General features: G+C 45.8%; 1 long non-coding RNA gene across 1 annotated transcript; it reads left to right on the top strand.

The window, feature by feature from the left end:
- The first annotated feature begins 20,122 nt into the window (after positions 1 to 20,122).
- On the top strand, positions 20,123 to 22,112 carry LOC146893428 (uncharacterized). The gene is made up of 2 exons (XR_015002929.2): positions 20,123 to 20,601; positions 21,541 to 22,112. It is a non-coding gene; the product is annotated as an uncharacterized LOC146893428 (long non-coding RNA).
- The last annotated feature ends 422 nt before the right edge of the window (positions 22,113 to 22,534 follow it).

Raw genomic sequence — 22,534 nt, 5'->3', positions numbered from 1 at the left:
AAAAAGAAGTCAGCAAAGCAGTTCCACTTGGGATAGCAACAAAAACAAAGCTAGGCATAAATATAACCAAGGTTCCTTAAAACTCTACAATGAAAGCCATGAAGCACTAAAGAGAGGAACAATACAGACACATGGAAAGACTTCCTATGTACATAGAGTGACAGAATTAATGTGTACCCATGTATGGGCTGGAGAGATGGCTCAGTGGTTAAGAGCACTGCCTGCTCTTCCAAAGGTCCTGAGCTCAATTCCCAGCAACCACATAGTGGCTCACAACCATCTGTAATGAGATCTGGTGCCCTCTTAAGAGACCTGGTTAGTCGTCTTCATCAACTTAGACCATGAAACCCAATATGGGCAAGTTCAACAGAACCGCCATATACGGGCTGCCCATGAATGCTTCAGCATTTCTAGGGCATAGATTTCATTCATTCAATTTTATGTTTAGTGGCCACACCTGTAATCTCAGCACTGGGAGGTAGAGGCAGGAGGATCATAAATTCAAAATCATTCTTGGCTACATAGTGAGTTAGAGTCCAGCCTGGCTCTGTCTAAAACAAAGCAACCCCAAACATCATTATCATCACCATCATCAAACAATAATGATAACGAAGATGCATAAATGGCCTCATTACCAAAAGCAGTATGTAGATCCAATGTAATTTTCATCAAAATTCCAATAACATTCTTCAATAGAAAAAAGAAAAAAAACTCTAAAATTTATAAAGAAACACAAAATATCATGAAGAGCCAGGAAAATTCCAAGCAAAAAGAATAATACAAAAGGTATCATCATGGCTGACTTCAAACTGTACCACAGCGCCATGGTAACACAACGGATGATGCCAGCACAAGAGCTAATAGGTAGATCAGTGGGACAGAAGAGACAGAAGGAAATATAACTGCAGCCATCTGATGCTTGACAAAGGTGTCAAAACGCACACTGAGACAGCAGGTGAGTGTTTAACAGCGGTGCTGGGGAAGCTGGGTGTCATAGCATGTTGGACACTTAAACGACATCTCTAGCTCTCCTTGGTAGAGAAAGCAATTCAAAATATACCAAAGTCCTTAATGTAAGACCTGGGAATTTGAAATTATGAGAGGTAGGCGTTGGAGAATACTTCAAGATCAAGACAGATGCAATTGATTTTTTAAATAGAACTGGAATAGCCCAAGAAATAATAGCAAAGACGGACAAATATGATTGTGTGGAAACATTAAATCTCTCTGCACAGTAAAAGAACCATCAACAGGGCAGAGACAACCTATGGAATAGAAGAAAATCATTGCCACATGCTCATCTGAAAACCTAGGTTATCCAGATATGTATCTGGACTATATAAAGAGATCAGTATCTAGATGTACAGAGGAGAGAGAGAGAGAGAGCGAGCGTGCAAAAGAACAAATAATTCAATCAACAAATGGTCAGTCAATTGAACTTTTGAAATGAAAAAGTACAAATAGTCAATGAGTACAGATGAAAGGCAAGGAAAGAGACTTGATTGGCTGGACTATTTGGCCAGTAAACTCCAAGGCTCTGCCTGTCTCTGCTCCACCCCTGCCCCAACCCCCCAGCCTTGGCTTATAGTGTGCCCCTGGGCCTTGCTTTTATGTGGTTCTGAACTCTGATCCAGATCTGAACTCTGGTCCTCACGATGCATGCGCAGTAGAGCTTTACTGACTGAGCCATCTCCCCAGCCACGGAAGGCTTAATCTTGAATAATGTAGAAATGTGATCCCCAGCTCACCATCTCAGGTGTAAGTTAGGGCCTGACAGCAGACAGCTGGAGCGCAGAGACAAACTCTTGCTCAGACATCTACTCTCCTTTGTGGGGGAAGGTTTCCCCCTGACCACTGGTGAGCCCTTTCAAAGTGATTCATCTCAACTAGTGGGACACTCTCCTCTGACTTGGTCTGCGAGAAGTGTGGGGCTTGCTTGAGACAGGTGAGGCCCGGCTGGTTTGCTGCCTCTACCTCCTTTTCATCACGGAGGTGAGGTTAAGAGTTGTTTCTAATGTCCCCATTAGAGCTGTACCCATGAACAGGACATTAATGGCTTTCCCTTGGAGTAGGCCTTGCTTGAGAACATCAGGAATTGTCTCATCTCTCCCTTTAATATTTCATTTGGTCAGTTCCTCAGTTCTGGAGACTTGAGGCCCAGGGCTATCTCCACTGCATGGTAGCTCTGTCTACTTCCGGAGGCTGGCTGTGTGGTGTTGTTTGAGACAGTGTCTCATTATGTATTCCTGTCTGACCTGAGGCTTGCTATGTAACCCAGGCTGACCTCAAAGTCTAGGTCCTCTTGCCTTTACCTCCTAACTGTGGGATTATAGGGTGTGCCACCTAGAGTTTATTAGCTGACTCACTTGGCCGTTACTATAAACCATATGCCTCGATTCAGCCTAAATTCCCCAAAGGGTAGTTTTTGTCCTTTCTTCCTCCCTGCTTGTGTAGCACTCAGGCAGGTAAGAGGAATTCCCTGAGCCACGTCAGAGAATCCAACAGCTTCGTTCCTGCTTCAAGCCTAATTCTGCCAGCGTATTGTTGTGCAAAAGAATGTTAAGTCATCTTCCTCCAGCGGGTTAATCTTTGTTGTCAATGGAATTGAGCAACACCTAGGAAATGAATAAAGCACAGCGGCTAGTGGATCTCTGAGATCGGTTGGGCAGGGCAGTTCATGCCCTGTTTGAGATTCTGGAGCCAGGGGAAGGGTGGTGAGTCAGACGGACTCTATCGCTCCCTTCTCTTCAAGAGGTGAGATAGTTACTGTTTGCTTTTTCAGTCATAGACTTCAATGTCAATTGAAGGGCAACAGGAAAAGCCATCAATATCCTGGTATAAGTACAGATCTAATGGAGACACTGTAAACATCCCTTGACCTCACTTCCATTATGAGAGGAAGCAATGCAAGCAGCTGGATAGACTCCTAAGGCTCTTTTTAAAATGCATATACTAAGTTTAAAAAGGGGCGCTCATAATGTGCACATAATCTTGTAACTTCCTTTGCTGTTTGTAACTAAGAAAATAGCCTGACGCCTATAAGTTTTCTCAATGTCGGAAAATAAGGCTGAAAATACAGTAAGTAAGGCAGAAAACTAGAAGGAACCTTCTGGTGTTGATTTAAAATTAAAACAGCAGAGGAAATGTGTATTCAATATGTAGATAGATTTAGAAACAAATATACATATAGGCCAGGTGCATAGGCATGGCTGTAATTTCAGCACAAAAGAGGTTGAGGCAGGAGAACAGTGATTTCAGAGACAACTTAAACTACACAGTGTTTCCAAGTTAGCCTGATCAGACTATATAGGAGATCGTTTAGATAGATAGATAGATAGATAGATAGATAGATAGATAGATAGATAGATAGATAGATATAGATATAGCAGGGTGATGGTGGCTTGGTGAACACCCTTAATCCCAGCACTCAGGAAGCAGCAGCAAGCAGATCTCTGTGAGTTCGAGACTAGCCTGGTCTACAGAGCTAGTTCTAGGACAGCCAACACCACACAAAGAAATCCTGTCACAAACAAAAACAAAAGCAACCTCCCCAAAACAAACCCCAAACAAAACAAAACAAAAAACCCAAAACTAAATCCACTGGAATAACACATATACATACATACATACATACGCATATGTGTGTGTGCTTAAATTGGAAGTTTGCTGAAGAATAGTTGTGTGGGAGTGGGGCAAGGGGAGTAGCATGGCCGCATGGTTTTAAAACACCTGCTACTAAATACTTCTTAATTTCAAAGCGAAAGAGAGTGAGGTTGTCAGTGGGGAAACCTGGCAGCCACCGCTCTAATCAAGTGATCAAAGTGAACATAATTAGCACCGGGGCAAATTGAAGCCATGTACCACCTGCTAGGATGAGCGAGCGTACAACATCATTCCTGCCACGCAGGACCTGAATCTAATTACGAGAAAATATCAGGCAAGCCCTAAATGAAAGATAGGCTGCCAAATAACTAGAACTGCACTTTTCTCCAACAGGAACATCAAGGGCGGCCTGAACGGCGGCAGATGAAAGCAGACGAGGTAGACCTGATGGCTCAACCCAACGTGTGGTGCTGAGCTGGCCTCTTTGATGAAGACTTTAACAGGATAATTGGCGAGAGCCGCATGGAGTCTGAAGCGGAGGTGGCTCGTGCTGTAGTCAAACTGCTGACTTTGGTGGCTCCTGGTGAATCCACAGGAGGATGCCTTGCGTATGGGAGGTACATACTGAAATACTCAATGATGGTGGTTATTGTGTCGATATATTAGTCTCGAATATGGAAGGTGTCTCTACCTTTTTGTTGTTTTGGTGACCAGGTTCTTGTTTAGCCCAGGCTAGCTCTGAACTGACTATGTACCAAGGATGACCTTTAATGCCTAAACCCCCTGCCTCTGCCTCCCTGGAATTACAGGCGTGTGCCACCTTGCTCAGCTTCCTTTCATTCTTATGACTCTTTTTAGAGGTGTAAAACTGTTTTCAACATTTTTTTTAATATTTTTATGGTTTATTTAACTTTATTTTATGTGAAGGTGTCAGATCCCCTGCAACTGGATCTTCAGACAGTTATGAGCTGCCATGTGGGTGCTGGGAATTGAACCCGGGTCCTCTGGAAGAGCAGTCAGTGCTCTTAACCACTGAGCCATCTCTCCAGCCCCCCTGTTTCCAACATTTAACTTTCTCCGAAAAGCAGAAAAATAATAAGGTACTGAAACATCGATTGTGATGTGTATAGTCCACACTGTTGACTACAGGGCTCCACTGTAGCTTGCTTGAGGGTTGCCCCTCCTGTCCACGGTGCACACATGCACACATGCACACATGCACACATGCACACTTGAAGCCACAGCCTCATGCAGGCCTGTCTTAGTTAGGGTTTACTGTTGCTGTGAAGAGACACCATTACCATATCAACTCGTAAAGAAAACATTTAATTGAGGGTGGCTCGCTTACGGCTTTAGAGGTTCAGTCCATTATGATCATGAAGGGGAGCACGGCAGCGTGCAGGCAGAGGTGGTGCTGGAGCTGAGAGTGCTCCATCACGATCTGCAGGCAACAGGAAGTCGGCTCACTGTCACACTGAGTGAAGCTGGAGAAAAAACTCAAAGCGTGCCCCCCCCCCCCCACTACAGTGACACACTTCCAACAGAAGGTGTGGTCCACATTAAAGGTGTGCCCTCCAGCCTCAGGGTCTGGCTTAAAGGTGTGTGTCATCCAGCCTCCTCCAATAAGACCACACCTCCTAATAGTGCCACTCCGTATGAGCTTATGGGGACCGAATACCTTCAAACTACCACAATGCCAGACAAGTGTTCTACCACTGAACCACACTCCCAGCTGAAGGCAACTTTTTTCTTTTTTCTTTCTTTCTTTCTTTCTTTCTTTCTTTCTTTCTTTCTTTCTTTCTTTCTTTCTTTCTTCCTTTCATTCTCTCTCTCTCTCTCTCTCTCTCTCTCTCTCTCTCTCTCTCCCTCTCTCTCACTTATTTATTCTTTTTTCTTTTTTCGAGACAGGTTTTCTCTGTGTAGCCCTAGTTGTCTTGGAACTCACTCTGTAGACTAGGTTGGCCTCAGATCCAGAGATTTGCCTGCCTCTGCCTCCCAAGTGCTGGTATTAAAGGCATGCACCACCACCACCCGGCTGAGGACTGACTTTTTCACTGGGGGAATATTACCCTCACCTTCCAAGGATGCTGGTGCCTTCAATTCTTGAGGCTTCCTGGTGACATGTTTCTATTTTTGGTTGTGCACATAGCCTTTAATGGCTGAGCCATCAATACAACCTGACTTGTTTCTATTTTTAAAAATACAATTTAATTAATACTTTGAGAATTATATATAATATATATAAATAGATAATGTATTTTGATCATGTCATCTCCAACCCTTCCCCTAACTCCTCCTAGATCCTCTTCCCAATTCTGTATCCTCCCCACCAATAACCCACTGTGGTAGTGTGAATATAATTGGCCCCCATAAGCTGATGGGGGGGTGGCACTATTAGGAGGTGTGGTTTTGTTGGAGTGGGTATGGCCTTGTTGGAAGAAGTGTGTCACTGTGGAAACCAGCTTTGAGATCTCATGTATGCTCAAGCCATACCTAGGATCTCAGTTCACTTCCTGTTGCCAGCAGATCAAGATGTAGGACTCTCAGCTCCAGCACCATGTCTGCCTACACACCACCATGCTCCTGCCATGATGATAATGGACTCAACCTCTGAGACTGTAAACCACCCCATCAAATGTTTTCCTTTATAAGAGTTGCTGTGGTCATGGTCACAGCAATTAAAACCCTACGACACCCACCAATAGCAATTTGTGCTTCCCAGATACTCACGGGTGTGGAGCCATCCACTAGGGTGTTGGGGTCTGTGGACCCCCAGACCCTGAATTTCCAGTCAACAACTTGATTCCTATGCTTGCAGCTGCTCCGAGCAAAACAACTTGTTTCCATGTGTCTGCAACTGCTCTGAGCACGTGACAGGGGAGTGGTTTCTGGTGGGTTTGCAGCTGAAAATCCTGAGAGCTAGGGCATGGCCATTGGTCATGTGTAAGCTGCCCTGAACACAATAAAGTTCATTCATGTTGATTCAAGTTGGCATTCTTGGCGTTCTTGTTTCAAGAATGACCTGTGTCTCTGCGTAGCGTAGCGTGTAGCGTGAAGAGCGCATAAAGCAGGTAGCGCATATAGCGCAGAGCAGAGTGTGCTTTACACTCGGGCATGGCCAACCTACCAGGCACCTTAAAGAAAACTGACTCCCCTCCCCCAGAAGCCATCAGCTGCCGTGGCTCCTCAGCTATGGGGAGGTGCTCCATACCGGAGTGTAGACTGGCTTGATCTTGTGCGGCTCTCGTGTAGGAAGTCACAGCTTCTATGAGTTCATGGATGTAGCAGTTCTGTTGTGGACAGAAGACACTTCCTCCCCAGGCCTCCTAACCTCTGGCTCTTACAGTCTTTCCTCTCTCTCTTCAACAGTGGTCCCCGAGCCTTGCGGGGGAAGCGGTGTGATACAGATGAATGAGTTGCTTCTGTCAGTGGCTCCCTCTGCCAGCGGCTCCTGGTTTAATTTGGTTCCACTTAAAAGAGTGAGGCAGGAACCTTGGTGTGGGTGGTTTTCAGGAGATGGTCTCAGGAAACACGAATGAAGACATAAAACAGACCAAAAGAAAAAACAAGATAGAACGTTAAGATTGTCACCTGGTGGTGGGAGCTGAGGAATGAACCACAGAACTGAGCCTGGTGTACTGGTATGTGCACACGGGGCTAACCTGTTTAGGAGGCTGAGGTGAGATAGCCTGAGCCCAGAAGTATGAGGCCAACCTGGGCTACATAGTGAAAGATTTAGGGAGAAGATTAGAGTTGGAACTCAGAGGGAGAGTATATGCTCTGCATGAATGAAACCCTGGGATCAACCACCAGCACCAAAGATGTAAAATGATAGTGTTTCTGAGGCTCTGGACACTGGGGTTCCATAGCTACTCCTCCTGTGATCACTTTTGGCTGAGGGCCATGTCCAGTAATATTAATTCACATCCTACCTGCAGTGCATTCTCCCTTGAATGAAAAAAAAAGAAATAAAAAAGTAAAAGATATGACTGGCTCCATGTTTCCATGCCACATAAATGTTAAAGAAAAAGAAAGAAAGAAAGAGAAAAAGAAAGAAAGAGAAAAAGAGGAAAGGGCATGACTGCTCCTAGGTGTGGTGGAGGAAGAAGTTTATTGTAGAAAAAAGGGAGTGCATAGCCAGAGACAAGGACAGCTGGGAGAGTCCAGAGTGAACATGACCCTGAGCCATGTGAGGAGAGAGTAAGAGAGAGAGGGGAACCAGGTAGCCAAGAAACAAAAGGTAAAAAAAGAAGGGGGCAGGGAACAAAAATGGCTGGATTATATAGGGAAAAGCATGAGGGGGGAGCCCAGTCCCTGGGCTGGAGAGTTCAGGGTAGAGAGCAGGGTATGCAGTCATAACCTGTAACAAGGAGGGACTGAGGGATGCTGGGAGGACCTGGAGGCCAGGTCCATTTTGATGTGTTAAATAGGCACCATAGTTGTTTGTCCCGGGTTTGAGACCTAACATCCCTTGCATGTAAGCCAAGTAGCTTCCCTGACATTCATGAAGGACCATGGCAAAAAGAAAATACGTGAGCTCCATCCTTATGGCTCACTGCTGCTGGCTGAGGTGAGCTGACTTGTGGTCGAAGTCAGAGGGGCTAGACATAGCTCGCACACTTTGTCTTTGCCCAGAGACCATTTCTTCCTCTGTTTCCTCTATTTCAGATCGCCTCTGTGCCATTGAGGATGACGTCTGTGCTTTTGTTAGCCCTCTGCATGGAATGAGACGATTCTGAGTAAGGGAAGTTTGATTTTGCTGTGACTTGCTTGTAGAGTATTAAGCATTGAGCACACCTTTGTGAACAGTCCCCAAACTCTGTCCCTAGCCCTCCTGTCTCAATTTCTTTGGCATTGCTGGTTCGCAAAGTGGAGTCTGCTCATCTGAGGCCAACCACAAGTTGGACTCCTGTGCAGAAAGGAATGCCATTCAGGGTCACAGTTCTCATGACGGTTTTGCTTGCCATTAGTCCTACACCGAAAGGCTGTCTTTAGTCATTAAATGGACGACATGAGCTCTAATCAAAGAACATGACTTGGGACTAAATTAAAACAAAATTTGGGGGGGGGCAGGTAAGATGGCTCAGAAGTAAAGGCACTTGCCACCAAGCTTGATGACAAACTGAGTTTGATTCTGAGACCCACATGACAGAAGGAGAAAACTGACTCCTACAAGTTGTCCTCTGACCTTGACATGCATGCAATGGCGTGACCACCTCTCTCCAAATGAATAAATAAATAACAGTAAAAAATTAAAACCTTCTTATGGGTGACAATTAAAACCTCAGCTGAGAGACAGAGAAAGGTGTAGGTGGAGACTACTCATTCATTTCTTGGCTGCCCAGACCTGAATGATCACACAGAAACTATATTAATTCTAGCATATTCCTAGCTAGCTCTTACATCTTAAATTAACCCATTTCTATCAATCCATGTATTGCCATGAGGCTGTGGTCTACCAGTAAGGCTCCTAAGGTTCTGACGTGTCCTTCTCCTGTGGCAGCTCCATGGCACCTCCTTGACTCCGCCTACTTTCCATATCTCTGTTCGGATTTTCCCACCTGGCTGAACTCTGCTAAACCATTGGCTGAAACCGCTTTATTCATTAACCAATAAAAGCAACACATATACCGAAGAACCTCCCACATCAGAAAGGAATATGCCACTCTCAGGCAAGTTCAGATCCTCTCATCTACTTTCTCCTCTGTAGCATTTTATTCTGTGATTCGGTATTTAATTGTGAGGTTCATTGTCTAATGGCCAGCCCTCTGTTATTCCCATAGCTAAGCTTTATGGGAATAGCAATGTGTTACCATTTTAAAACCACTTCCCTCCACACCTAGTGAGCAGTTAGATTCTAATCAATGTTTGCACCTGTACACTTTCAGTTGCTAGGGCTGTACCTCCAGGCGATGTGTGCTTTAAAGAGAATGTGGTATTGTGCATAAGAGGAAGGTTAGAAGTAGCATTGCTTCCCAGATTTCTTTGACTCAGAGGCTTAATGATGTCATCGGAATCCAGGTTTTTCCAGCTGACTATGCCACATTCAGTATTGATGTCATCTTCTAGTGACAAGATGTCTGAAAGAGTGTCAGGCACCACACAAAATCCAGGAGAAAAATAGAGAGCTTCTTTCCTGGCCTTCCCTTTCCCCCTAGTATTTTGAGATAAAGTCTCTTTCTCAGAGGAGCTCCTACGTGACTGAGGTTGGTCTTGAACTCCTGATCCTCCTGCCTTCACCTTCCAGACCTTGGGATTACAAGCATGTGCCACCATGCTCAGCTTCTCCTGGGTCTTTCTTTGAGACAAAGTAAACTTTCCAGGATCCTCTTGTAGGCTTATCAGGAAGTCTACATCACTGGACAGAACATAGTCATCTGCATCTTCCTGCACTGACTGTGGTAGAGAGAGCAAGACTGTTTAGAGCTGACCTGTAGGCTAAGGAAGAGTGGCCTGCTTCCCCTGATACTCTTGCCTATGTGAGGTAGAAACAGGCAGGGAAAGAAATGCTTTTTAAAAGCCAGTCCAAATGGAAGCTGGAGGCAACACAGAATACCCGCTGTGGATTTACAGAGACTTTAACTCCTCATAGCACACTCCTGTTGGACGCTGCTGACCTGAGTTAACCAATGACATAAGGCGTCTACTTCATATCGACACCAAAGCATCTCAAGTCTTTCTTTCTTGTTACCCACCTCCTTGACACGTTCTGGGATTGGCCCTCAGCCATAGCTTTTACCTTCACCCCTCACTCAAGGCATTGTTTGCGTACTTGGCCAGTACCCATCACAGTAGTTTCTCTCATGAGTTTCCTCTTGAATTGCATGTCTGTATTTATGGACAAGAATCCTCTCATTAAATAAACAAGGACAATCTCATCATCCATCACCCCCCCCACCCCTTCTCGAAACCATGGGTCTTAGAGCCACATATAATGCTCAATGGCTAAGTGACCTCATCCCAAGCTCTTGGTACCACTGTGTTTCTCCTTTCTCCAGAAGTCCACCTAAAGTCTGGCTGCAGTTGCTTATTTATGTTAGAAACTGAGACTTGAAGTGACTGGCTCCCAGAATTGTTGAGACCTTAATGAGGAGAGAACCAAAAGAAACGTGGCTTAGTCTGGCATATTCCCCCAGATCGGCAATCGCTATTTCAGATCACATATCTTAATTTGATTTTTTATGAACCAGGACCTCAAGTAACTCAGGCACTTCTGGAAAGTTCCTGCTGATGCCTGAGAGCAGTTCTGGCAGTCAGAGTCCTGAAGAGCTGGGTCCGAGCAGCCATTGGAAGCTGTCAACTATAGTGATTCTCCCCAACCCCTCCCCCTTTTTAAATGTCGTTGGTTATACACTTCAGAATGGTCTCTGCTAGGACGAGGGCTAATGGTGAGGTTCTGCCTCACTCTTGGGCCATAGGAACTCAGAGGACAGCAGTACTCCCTATGTGAGAGCCAAGCTGGGTCAGCAGTGAGTCTCCAGAAGAGACCAGCCAGGATGAGGCAAACACAATCTCAGAGCTCACTGAAGCAGAGGCAGCAGTGGGGTTGCCTGATGAGGAGGCCTTCTCCCTCCCTCTTCTCACTCTCCCTCTCTCCTTCCCTCCATCCATCCATACCTTCCTCCCTCTTTCTTTCTCTCCTTTCTTCTTGTGTGTATTCACTCATTCTTCCTGTCATTCTTTCCTGTCTCTGCCCCCACTCATAGAGTTGAAACTACAGGTGCCAACGAGACCATGGCAGGTTTGTAACATGGTGCAGGGATCCAAATGCAGATCCTGGCAGCTGTGTGGTAAGTGCTCTGAATCACTGAGCTAGCTCTACAGCCTCATTTTTTTTCAGTGTGGCTAGTTACAGTGAACTTACTGGGCCAAAGGTGTAATCCTGACACATAGTGAAGAGTGACCACCTATTACTTTTGTTGTTATTCTTTGAGACAAGGCCTTGTAGTCCAAGCTGACCTTAAACTCGTGATCCTCTTGCCCCGGTCACCACGCCTGACAGGAACTGGCTATTTTTGAACACACGTAGAACATTGACCTGAATTATTCTTGAAAATAGGTAAGAGAAGCCGGGCAGTGGTGGTGCACACCTTTAATCCCAGCATTCGGGAGGCAGAGGCAGGTGGATCTCTGTGAGTTCGAGGCCAGCCTGGTCTACATGGGCTAGTTCCAGGACAACTAGGGCTGTTATACAGAGAAACCCTGTCTCGAAAAACCAAAAAAAAAGAAAAAAGAAAAGAAAAAGAAGGAAGGAAGGAAGGAAGGAAGGAAGAAAAGAAAGGAAGGGAGGGAGGGAGGGAGGGAGGGAGGGAGGGAGGGAGGGAGGGAGGGAAGGAGGAAGAAAATAGCTGGGAGAATCTATGAATAAAATTTCTTTCTGAGTCTGGCACGGTGGCACACATATGTAATCCCAGCTGGGCAGATTTTACAGAGCCAGCCTGGGCTGCAAAGCAAGTTCTAGATTACCCTGGGCTAGGGGGCATAACTGTGTCTCAAAAACAAGACAAGTAACAGAAAGAAGACTTTCTTTCTTGTGATGAACTGTTGGGATGACGATGGGGTGATTTGGGCTTATTAATTGGGGTTGATCTTAACTCTCCCAAGTAATGGATATTTATTACCCTAAGATCATCATGACAGGACTGACAGTTGTTCCCCTAAATCCACTCTCCCCTTCTTTAATAGTAGTAGGGGTTGGGAATGGGCTATAGGCAAATGGCAAATGTCCTTGTGATTAAATTTACAATAGACTGAGTGGAAGCCAAGGGAACACCCAGCTTTGCTGCATTTGCTTAAGCACTTCATCTGCCTTGGACTTCTAGGCATTTCTTACGAGCCAAATCGTGTCCTGCCCTGTAGTCCATCCTTGAGCATCCAGTGGAAGCTCATACTTCGCGGTATTTAGTTAGGCGATGCCTGTGAAGGGAAATGGTCTGCCCACTGAGGATCACCAAACAGGCCTACAGAGAAATCAGGTTCAGAATTCAGATATGGAACACAAGGTCTGGGACCTTACCACTGAGGTGGGGGAGGGACGAGGCGAGGAGGCAGGACTGGACCCAGGACTGCAACTTCACTGTTTGCTTCTGAGTTGACTAGCCTTGTTGAGGGCTCCCCTTTCCAGATGAGCTGCTGCCCTGTGCTCTACCGAAGTCTCCACACCAATGTTAGAGTCTGAGATGAGGGAAGGGATCTGTTTTCTAGAGGCTTGTAACCTTTCCAACCTCCAGGGAGTTCAGCTTAGCATCACCTTTCCTCAAGTCCCTTGAGGGAAGCTGAGGAAGATGCTGGGTTTTTCATCAATAACATTATGCAGGGAATAACATGATGTTGGAGTAGGAAGAGAACCAAATGCCAAATCTGGTTACCGCTCTATGGCATTGCAACTCACTTCCGCTCAGTCTCCTAATCGGTCAGAAAGGATTCAGAATAGACAGAGGTCATCCAGTCCCTCTGAAGGTCTCTTTCTTGAATGTTCTAAGATGGCCCTCAGTCCAGCAGTATCAATGTCACCCAGGAAGTTATCAAAAATGTGTATCTTTAGGTTTACCCAAGACCTACTAAATCAGAAGCTCTGGGATGAGACACAATCATTCACAAATGTTGCCCTATAGCGTAGGGTTTACATACCCAGTACCTCCTAAACCCATGTCCTAGCCATGAACAAGGACACATGGCAGGCCCCTGCTGAAAACAATGCCTGCTGTCCTCTCTATGACTCCATGGGACGTCCTTTACCTTGCTGGTATTGTCATTTGTAGATGTTTAAGGCAAATCCCTGGCCCATGATAGTCAAGTACCTTGAAGCCGGGACACGAGCACTGGCGAGATCACTCAGTTGATAAAATGCTTGCCACACAACCAAGAGGATTTGATTCCCAGAACCCGTGTAAAAAACGGGTGTGGTGGCCTGCATGTATAACTCTGGTGCTGGAAAGGCAGTGCAGGGGATTTCTAGCACTTACTGGCCAGTTATCCCAGCTTCTTTGGCTGTCCTTTTAGGTCAGTGGGAGAGACCTACCTTTGCAAAACAATAAATTACAAAGAAAAAGGAGCTAGAGAGGTGGCTGTTTGGTTAAGATTGCTGACTGCTCTTCCAGAGAGGATCTGGGTTCCATTCCCAGCACCCATATAATGGCTCACAACCATCTGTAACTTCAATTCCAAGGGATCTAACTCTCTCTCTGGCCTCTGTGGGCACGAGGTATGTACAGGGAGCATAGACATACATGTAAGCAAAACACCTGTACACATAGAAAATACTAACTGGAAAAAAAGCTAGAAAGAAAATTATAGGTAATGCCTGAGAAATGACATCCAAGGTTGTCTGTTGGCCTGACCTGCTTCCTCTTCCTCTTTCTCTCCCTCTCTCTCCCCGCTTCTCTCTCTCCTTTGGGATCCCATTTCTCTCCCATTATCTCCCTCTCCATACCCAGTAGGAGGCAAAGTCTGAAATTCAGTCTTTCATAAAGCCTATGGGACTGCCGCTACCTTTGATCATGGTCTTGGGCAGACTGGGGAGTTGTATTCATTTAATTGAAACCAATGCCTCCGAGTAAGGAAAGTGTCTGCAGGCTTCTGTCAGACATTCAGAGAAGCTGAAGCAGGCATGCTGAGAATGGAAATTTTTCAGGTTCCCTACCCTGCCATACAATGGTGTAAAGCTCCCTCTGTCTGTCTAGGAGATTCCCAGGGCCTTCCCAGCCAACACCCGTTGTCCTTCCTGCCAAGCTGGGAAAGCAGCAGATTTCTTTTTTTTTTTTTAACTGAGCTCTGAGTCAGAGGTGGCCCACGTGTCAGAACCCATGCTCTTGTAGTCAGGGGTGGAATTACAAAACCGTTCCCTCAGGCTCCACATACATCACCCTCAGATTAATAACTAAGCCCTGAAGCAGAAAGTCGGAAATTCTCCAGCAGCTTCTGCAGCAGGCTTCCTCTCAAGGGACTGCCCTGTTTCTGTAGCTCTGTGACCCATGTGTGGGTGGCATTACCCTTCCCTCCATTGCTCAAGTGTCTCTAAATTGAGGAAGGGATGGGGTGAGCTCGCTCGAGAGCATTGGTGTGGAAAATGGCATGTTTGCTGTAGTGATATTTTGTTTATATTTTAATGAATAAAGCTTGCCTAATGATCAGAAGGGCAAAGCTAAGCCACTAGAGGTCAGGCAGTGGTGGCACACACCTTTAATCCCAGGATTTGGGAGACAGAGGCAGAGGGATCTCTGTGAGTTCAAGGCCACCCTGGACTATACAAGATCGAAGCAGAAACAAATCCAGGTGGTGGTGGCCTATGCCTTTAATGCCAGTACTAGGTAGTCATATACTGTTAATCCCAGCACTAAAGGGGATGTAAAATGAGAGGAGAGAGAGAGGCTCTGCTTAGTCTATGGCCGCTCAGCCTTCGTAGAGGCAAGACTTCTTTCTCTAGTGACTTGGGCGCTTTGCTTTTCTGGTTCTTGGGTTGAACCCTAATATCTGTCTTTGGGTTTTTATTATTCGTACTACTTTTGTTGCCTAACATGGGACTCAAACCCACAACCCCGAGATTAAGAGTCTCATGCCCTACTGACTGAGCAACCATAGCTACCTGGGAACTTCTGGCTATAAAGAGAGTCAATTCAAGATCTCAGGCCAACCAGTGAGTTAGCACACACCTGTAAATCAGCAGTCTGGAGGCAGAGGCAGGAAGTTCACTGCAAGTTTGAGGCCAGGCTGGTCTATAGGCGTGAGTTCCAGGTAACCAGGAATACATAGCAAGAGCCTGTCCCCAAAAAACCAACCAAACAAAATCACCACTACCACAACAGAAAGCAACCACAGATCTAGCCCCACCACCACATCTGGGGGCCAAACTCCACAGAACGGATAATCCTAGCATTGTAGATCTAGGGCCCTAGAGGTAAGCCTAGCTAATGCAAACATCATAGGAGAAACTTAACACAAGACATTTAACTGTTAGACCCACATTCCCGACTAAGGAAAAATCTGTTCATTGTCCCTGTGGGGGCAGTCAGCAGCAGTCTTGTTTCTAACATGTGGTCCTAGCTATCTTTGGGCACAGATGACTAGTAAGGTAGAAATGCAAACCTAAGTCACAAGGTCAGTGTCACAGACCTTGGAAAGGCACAAAAAGAACTGGCATAGGGGCTGGAGAGATGGCTCAGTGGTTAAGAGCACTGACTGCATTTCCAGAGGACCAGGGTTCAGTTCCCATCACCCACATGGCAGCTCACAACTGTCTGAAGATCTAGTTCCAAGGGACCTGACACCTTCACACCAATGCACATAAAATAAAGTTAAATAAAATTAAAAAAAAAAACAAAACAAGAACTGGCCTAACCATGGAGTTGACTTGGAAACTCGAAGTGAGAAAAACCAAGAAAACAAAGCATTTTGTAGCAAGGTGTGGAGAAGGAAGTAGAGAATCCCTGTGAAACCATAGGCAAACAAATAATAAGGAAACAGGAAGGATAGGCGCTATGAACAGAGCTAGGATTGAGAAGCCAGGGCAAAAGCATGGATGGGCAGGGGTGTGGACGGGCAGAGGTGTGGACGGGTGGGGTGTGGATGGACAGGGGTATGGACGGGCAGGGGTGTGGACGGGCAGGGGTGTGGACGGGCAGGGGTGTGGATGAGCAGACTAAGCAAGTGAGTCGCACCAGCCAGCTGGGCACTGAGGACCACAGAACCCTGCTGTGGGATCTCTTGAGCATCTCTGGAGCCAGCATAGCCTTCCGGAACACATAGCCCAGGCCCCACTAAAGTATGAGAGAAGTCTGTCTGTCCATCTTTGTTGCTGTCTCCAGTCATTACAGGAGGTAAAAGGACTGATTTTCTCTTCTTTCTTAACTTTTTTAAAGGATTTGTCTTATTTTTACTGTTATTTTATATGTTTGTGTGGGTGTGCTCATGTCAGCATATGCACGTGAGTGTGAGTGCCGGTGGAGACCAGGGTGGTGGATCCCTCTGCAGTGTCATAGGTGGACGTAAACTGCCCAGTGTGGGTGCTGAGAACCAAACTCTGACCTTCTGCAGGAGCAGTTGGTGTTTTAACTACTGAGCCATCTCTCCAGCCCTGATTTCCTCATCCTAACAACCAACAGAGTAGAGCGCAGCCTCATCTCAGATGCTTAAGAAATACTATTTTGTAGTAACAGAAGAGTTGAAAGGAAACAGAAGGATCACCCATTGTGCTTCCCTTTTCAGAATAATCTTGATGATGATGATAATGATGGTGATGGTTTTCAAGCACGGATAACCTCTCAGGGCCTGTAGGTTTTACACTGCAAAGTCCTTACAGTGAGTACATACAACCTTTTTTTCTTTTAATTGTTTCCCAAACAATACAGTACAGTCAACATATACACAATAATTCCCTTGTATTAGGGGCAGTTAGTACCCTAGAAATGACAGTGTAGACGGGAGGATGTAGGTAGGTCCTATCCAAATGCTTGACCATTCTTTACATAAGCCTTAAGTATTCCCAGATTTTGGAGTATCCTAGAACCAATTCCCCAAGAATATTAAAGAGCTTGTGTTTCTATATCCTGACACACATTTTACAGACTCATGTTGCAATTATCCGGAGCATCTATTTTTTTTTCCTTTGGTTTCTCTGTAGCTTTGGTGCCTATCCTGGAACTAGCTCTAGTAGACCAGGCTGGCCTCGAACTCAGAGATCCTCCAGCCTCTGCCTCCCGAGTGCAAGGGAGCATCCATTTTAGTTTGGGTTTCTGCTGATTTATTAGGGCCACAAGAGATATTTAGAGAGGTGTGTAGTTCAGTGATAGACCTTTGTCTGCCCGGTGGTGGAGGAGGGGGCTAGATTCAGACCCCACCATCAAACACTCACACATCTACACAGAGAAATTCAAAAAGATGAAGAGGAAAAGATTTCAGAGAACTCTGCCATGTGTCTATCCTATGTGATGGCATAGAACTATGCTATCCAACATTGCAGTCACTGACTATGGGTGCTGATTAAATTTGCATTTACCTTAATTTCAATTAAATAAAGTAAGCTACTAAGCACATCTCCAGTGCCCTGTAGCTCCGTGTGGCCAGTGATCACCCTGACAACACAGATGCAGAACACTGCTATTATTTCAAACGTTCTACTAGATGTTGCTGCGGGAAAGATCCCGAACTTTCTCTGTAAACGCCTTGGGTCTCTTTCACATGCCTCAAGTTTGCTCTCATAGTGTGACAGCAAGCACGGATAACATGTCAACAAACAAGCTCATCCCATGTTTCAATAAAACTTTACAATGACAATAATAACGAAAAGGCAGTGGGCCAGATTTTACCCTCCCTCCTGTTTCGCATGGCGGCCTTTGCTCTAGCTCAAGCCTGCTTACTTCCTGCTCATCAGTCTCTCACATCTTTACCATTTCTCACCTTCCTCTCCACCCTAGACTCCTCAGTTCTGTGAGAGCAGATGGCTTGACCGCTGATCACACATTGACAGAGACTCCCATACTGACAGGCAATGCTGAATGAGTGCTTAATGCAACCGATTGGCAACTACCTGGCAACGATATTCACTGGGCTGGGAAGTTCCAGATGTAGGAGCAGCTATTTGACAGAAGAGAATGACTTCCCAACGGGATGCATTAGTTTTTGCATAGTTTGTTACTTTTATTACTCTCTGGGGGAGAATCTCTTTCTGGTCTGGCTCTTCCTCCTCCTCCTTCTCCTCCTCTGCTTGCTCTATGGCCTTTTAAACCCTGACCCTCCTGCCTCAGCCTCCCAGCTGCTGAGATTATAGGCAGGCGCCAGAGATGCTGTCCAGGGGTTGATTCAGTGTAGCTGCTTTTTGAACCTGCTCTCCAGGAGACTGAGTGGAGACCCAACCATGGGGCAGTTTTCTGGGTCACCAGCCACGTGTCCAAGTGAGGAGACTTCCTAAGTCCCTTAAGGTTCTCAGCTTGAGCTCTGAGAATTGTGATTTCTTTCCTGTGTGGTTTGGGCTGAACTGAATTGGAAAAATCAAATCTGAGACCCAAGGAATTATTTAAATCAAAATTACCCAAATTTCAGTCACTTATGTATCCCTTCATGTTTTGATTGCATTCCTATACTATCTGCAAATGTTTATGGGTAATTTTAACCCTGTCAAAGCCTTTACTTGTGGGCCTAGGGTGTATCTTGGACCTAGAGCCTGGCTAGCAGACACAGGCTGTGGGTTCAATCCCTAGCACTGGTGTGGGGTCAGCGAATGTTCTTCAAAATCTTTAAATATTTACATCCGCTTGAGTTCCTACTACAACGGCTTCTGTGATTCCTCATCTCTGAATGAATCTCTGTGCCCTTCCCCCTGGCTGCTTCTCTGACCTCATTTCTGCCACCCGTTTAGTCCGTTCCAGCCACACTGACCTCTGCGTATTCTTGGAACATTCCTAGCAAGCCGCTGCTCTGGAGCTTGGCTCAACCCGCTGGAATGCTTCCCTCCTCCGATGTCAGTCCCCAGAACGGACCTTCCTCAGCACCCTGTGCAGAATGGTGGCCTCTCAGCTCCTTCAAATCAGTGTCCTAAGTATCCAGAAAATGTTCACACACCCACTGTCAGAGTACTGTTCGAGATCGCATTATATTTCTAGAAAAATGTGGGTGAGATAAATAATATACCACATCATATGAAATTATAGCACACATATTTTTAGTCAAGCATGGTGACCTCACGACTGTAACCCCGACATTTGAGAGGATGAGGCAGGAGGGACTGCTAAGAGTTCAAAGCCAGCCCAGGTGGACTACATAGAAATTTTCAGGACAGTTTGGGTTACCCAACAAGATCGTATCTCAAAATAAAATCATACTATGCTTTTCCTCCCTCCCCTCCTTCCTTTTCCCTATTTATCTTGCTATGTAGCCTGAGATAGCCTCCTCTTGCCTGAGATAGCCTCCTCTTGTTTGCCTCTACCATCCTAGTGCTGGCCTGGGTGCTACCACACGCGGCTGACCCTTTTAACATCAAGTCTTCTTTTAGTTCACACTGTATCTCTTTGTTTATTTAGGTTTCAATTTTACGTTTTCCATTGAAGTGTTTTCTTGAAAAAGATAAAGTGTGTGTCTTTTATTGGATTTCTTTCTAGATATATAAAATCATGTTGTTTTGTGAAGGGTCTCTTCTTTAAATTACATTATAGCAGAAAATGTTTATGAACCCAGTTTTATTTCTAATATTATTTATTCCCCTACCCCCACCCCTCTCTCCCTTTCTCTGAGCCATGCAGGTGTCAAGGGAGTGGTGAAGCCCTGGCAGTGGCTGAACGGCCATATTATTTTTTGATATAATGGAAAGTATTGGAGAAGAAGCAAAAGGGAGCGATAAAGTATTTTTTTAGTGTTGGCGTTTGTGTGGAACCCTTAAATCCACTTTACATCCATCTATACTATGTGACTTCCACTCTGGGGAACATTGATCTGTTAAATTTCGCAACCATGGTTGACATATCTTTTTGATTATCGATTGTGTTGGCTTACCCTTGGGCCTCCCTTTAGTTCAGGAGGTGAAGGAAAGAGGAGAAACTGGGAACGAATTTGAAAGGGGTGGAGGATCCCAGCGTCTGGATTTGCGGAGTCTCCCCTGTCCCAAGGCCCACGCTGAGTCGCCCTCACAGCTCCTGCTAGCTGCTATGCACCTGTAGGAGTCCCCAGGGCAAAGCGCAGGGGGTGGGCAGAGGGTAAAAGCCTCCCGCTTTCCTCCACAGAGGACCAGGCTGTGGGTGTGAAGCAGGAAATGGGGGCTTCTGAGAAACGCCCGAGCGTTCCTGGAAGCCTATAAGAGCTGAGACATCTGGCTTCTGAAGCTCACTCTCTGGTGGCATTTTGGGGCCTGGAGGACAAAGGCCCCTCTGGGAGCACATCCTCAGTAGCTGTGAACTCCGATGTTTCTGGTGCGCTGGAGAAGGCGGCATTTAGTTCTGGACTTTTCCAGGCTCCCTCTAATGTGATGGGCCCCTGCAGGCAGTCTTTGTAGACTTTGCCTGTCAAACCGAGGTATGTCTTCTGGGAAAGCTGAACATTTTCAGGCTCCTCCTTGTCTGAGAAACCCTTGAACTGAAGAAGGCAGGAAGCCACAGAGTACTGGGTGGGCAGACCCTACCTGGGGTTACCCCACCTTAAAGGGGAATGCAGCTGCTCTGAGTCATCAGAGACATCTAACAAATAACATTTTCTTACAAGTTCACCCATCAAAGAGAGGGTGGAGGGCAGCTTACTACTCAGAATAGGAGTGTTTCTGCCTCCGCCATATTTCTAAGATAACCTCTCAGCCCACAAAAGCCACGCGACACTATTATGTCACATAATCCCTCGGTTTTTTTTGAGTGTGTAAATGATAATATATAACCTAATGTGTATTTAAAATATTTTATAAATCGTGTATGTTCATTGTGTATGTGTGCATGGGAACATATGTCATGGCTCTTCTTTGAAGGGCAGAGGACAACTTCGTAGACTCTGTTTTCTCCTTCTACCTTTAAGTGGTTTCTGGGGACAGACTCAAGTCACTAGGCTTCTATGTCAGGCAGCTTTTGCCTGCTGAGCCATTTTGCCAGCCCCATAAGAGTATTTCCTTGTTGTTGTTGTCTTTTGGTTTTGCTTTGTTCTATTTTGCTTGTTTGTTTTTGAGACAGGGTTTCTCTGTCCTTGAACTCAGTACAGTAGACCAGACTAACCTTGAATTCACAGAGATCCCCCCCCCCCCCCCCCCCCCCCCGTCTCTGTCTCTGTCATGCACCACCATTCCCTACATAACATGCATTTTATGTGCTGTAGCAATTACGGCATTGCCGGTCACAGTAACAGATAAATTCCCAACAGACAGAGACTAAACCGGGCTTTCCCTGTCACGTCCAGTTCAAACTGTTTGGCAGTTGGCTCTTTTCCCCTCAGTGCCTCACAGATCCCTAGCCCTTTCTTTCCTGCATCCCCCAGGGCTTCAACGGGCAGAAGGAGAGGAAGAACGCCCAGAAGTCACACTCAGTTCCTGAAAGCTTTGGCCCAGAAATGATACAGATGGCACTGACATCCCACAGGCAGAACTATACACATGGCCACACCTGGATGTAAAGGGACCTGGTAACATAAATCAGACCTGAATAGCTGCTTCCTGGAAGTAGCCTGCATCACAGGGGGAGTGAACGCTGGTCGTCTCACTACGTGGACACTGTAAAAGCGTGCACATGCAGCCATCTCTGTGGTGGCTGTGTGTGTCAAGCACAGGGGGAGAAGACATGTGCACTTTTCATGTGGAACAATTAATCCTGGGTAGGTTCCAGTTTGCTTTGTAACTTAGATAAGAACAATGGGGATGGCTCATTGTAGAGAACAGGACAAGCACATTGCCTGTTGTCATTTGTTGTTTGGTTGGTTTTTTGAGACAGGGTCTCTCTACATAGCCCCCGTTGTCCTGGAACTCACTATGTAGATTAGACTGAACTTGAACTCACAGAGATCTGCCTGCCTCCGCCTCCCAAGTGCTGGGATTAAAGGTGTGTACCACCACACCCAGCTGTCTGCTGTCATTTTTATCATTATGGATGTTATTACTATTTTGATGTCAGGTATTGAATTCAGGACCTCCAGTACACTAAGCTGGAGCATCTCTCCAGCCCTTCTCATCACAAAGCATCACTCACGGAGCATCACTCCAGCCCTTCTCATCACAGAGCATCACTCACAGAACATCACTCCAGCCCTTTATCATTCCTAGCATGAGAAAACCTGATCTCAAGCTTTTTACTAAAAGCAGAGATGTTTTAGTCTGGGTAAGATATGAGAAGAAACAGAGTTGGTTTTTTTTTTTTCAGGCTTCAAAAAAATTCAATGCCTACTAAAGAAGATTTACAGGTGGGTCCAAATCTAGGAAGCTGTAGAGTGGTGGGGCTTAGATACACCTACAGTGAACACTCCACATGCATCCTCACAC

This window comes from Myodes glareolus, chromosome 7 (genome assembly GCF_982192425.1).
Source record: "Myodes glareolus chromosome 7, mMyoGla1.1, whole genome shotgun sequence".
NCBI classification, from domain to species: Eukaryota; Metazoa; Chordata; class Mammalia; order Rodentia; family Cricetidae; genus Myodes; species Myodes glareolus.
Note: the sequence above shows the minus strand (reverse complement) of the source record. Positions and strands in the feature narration are given on the sequence as shown.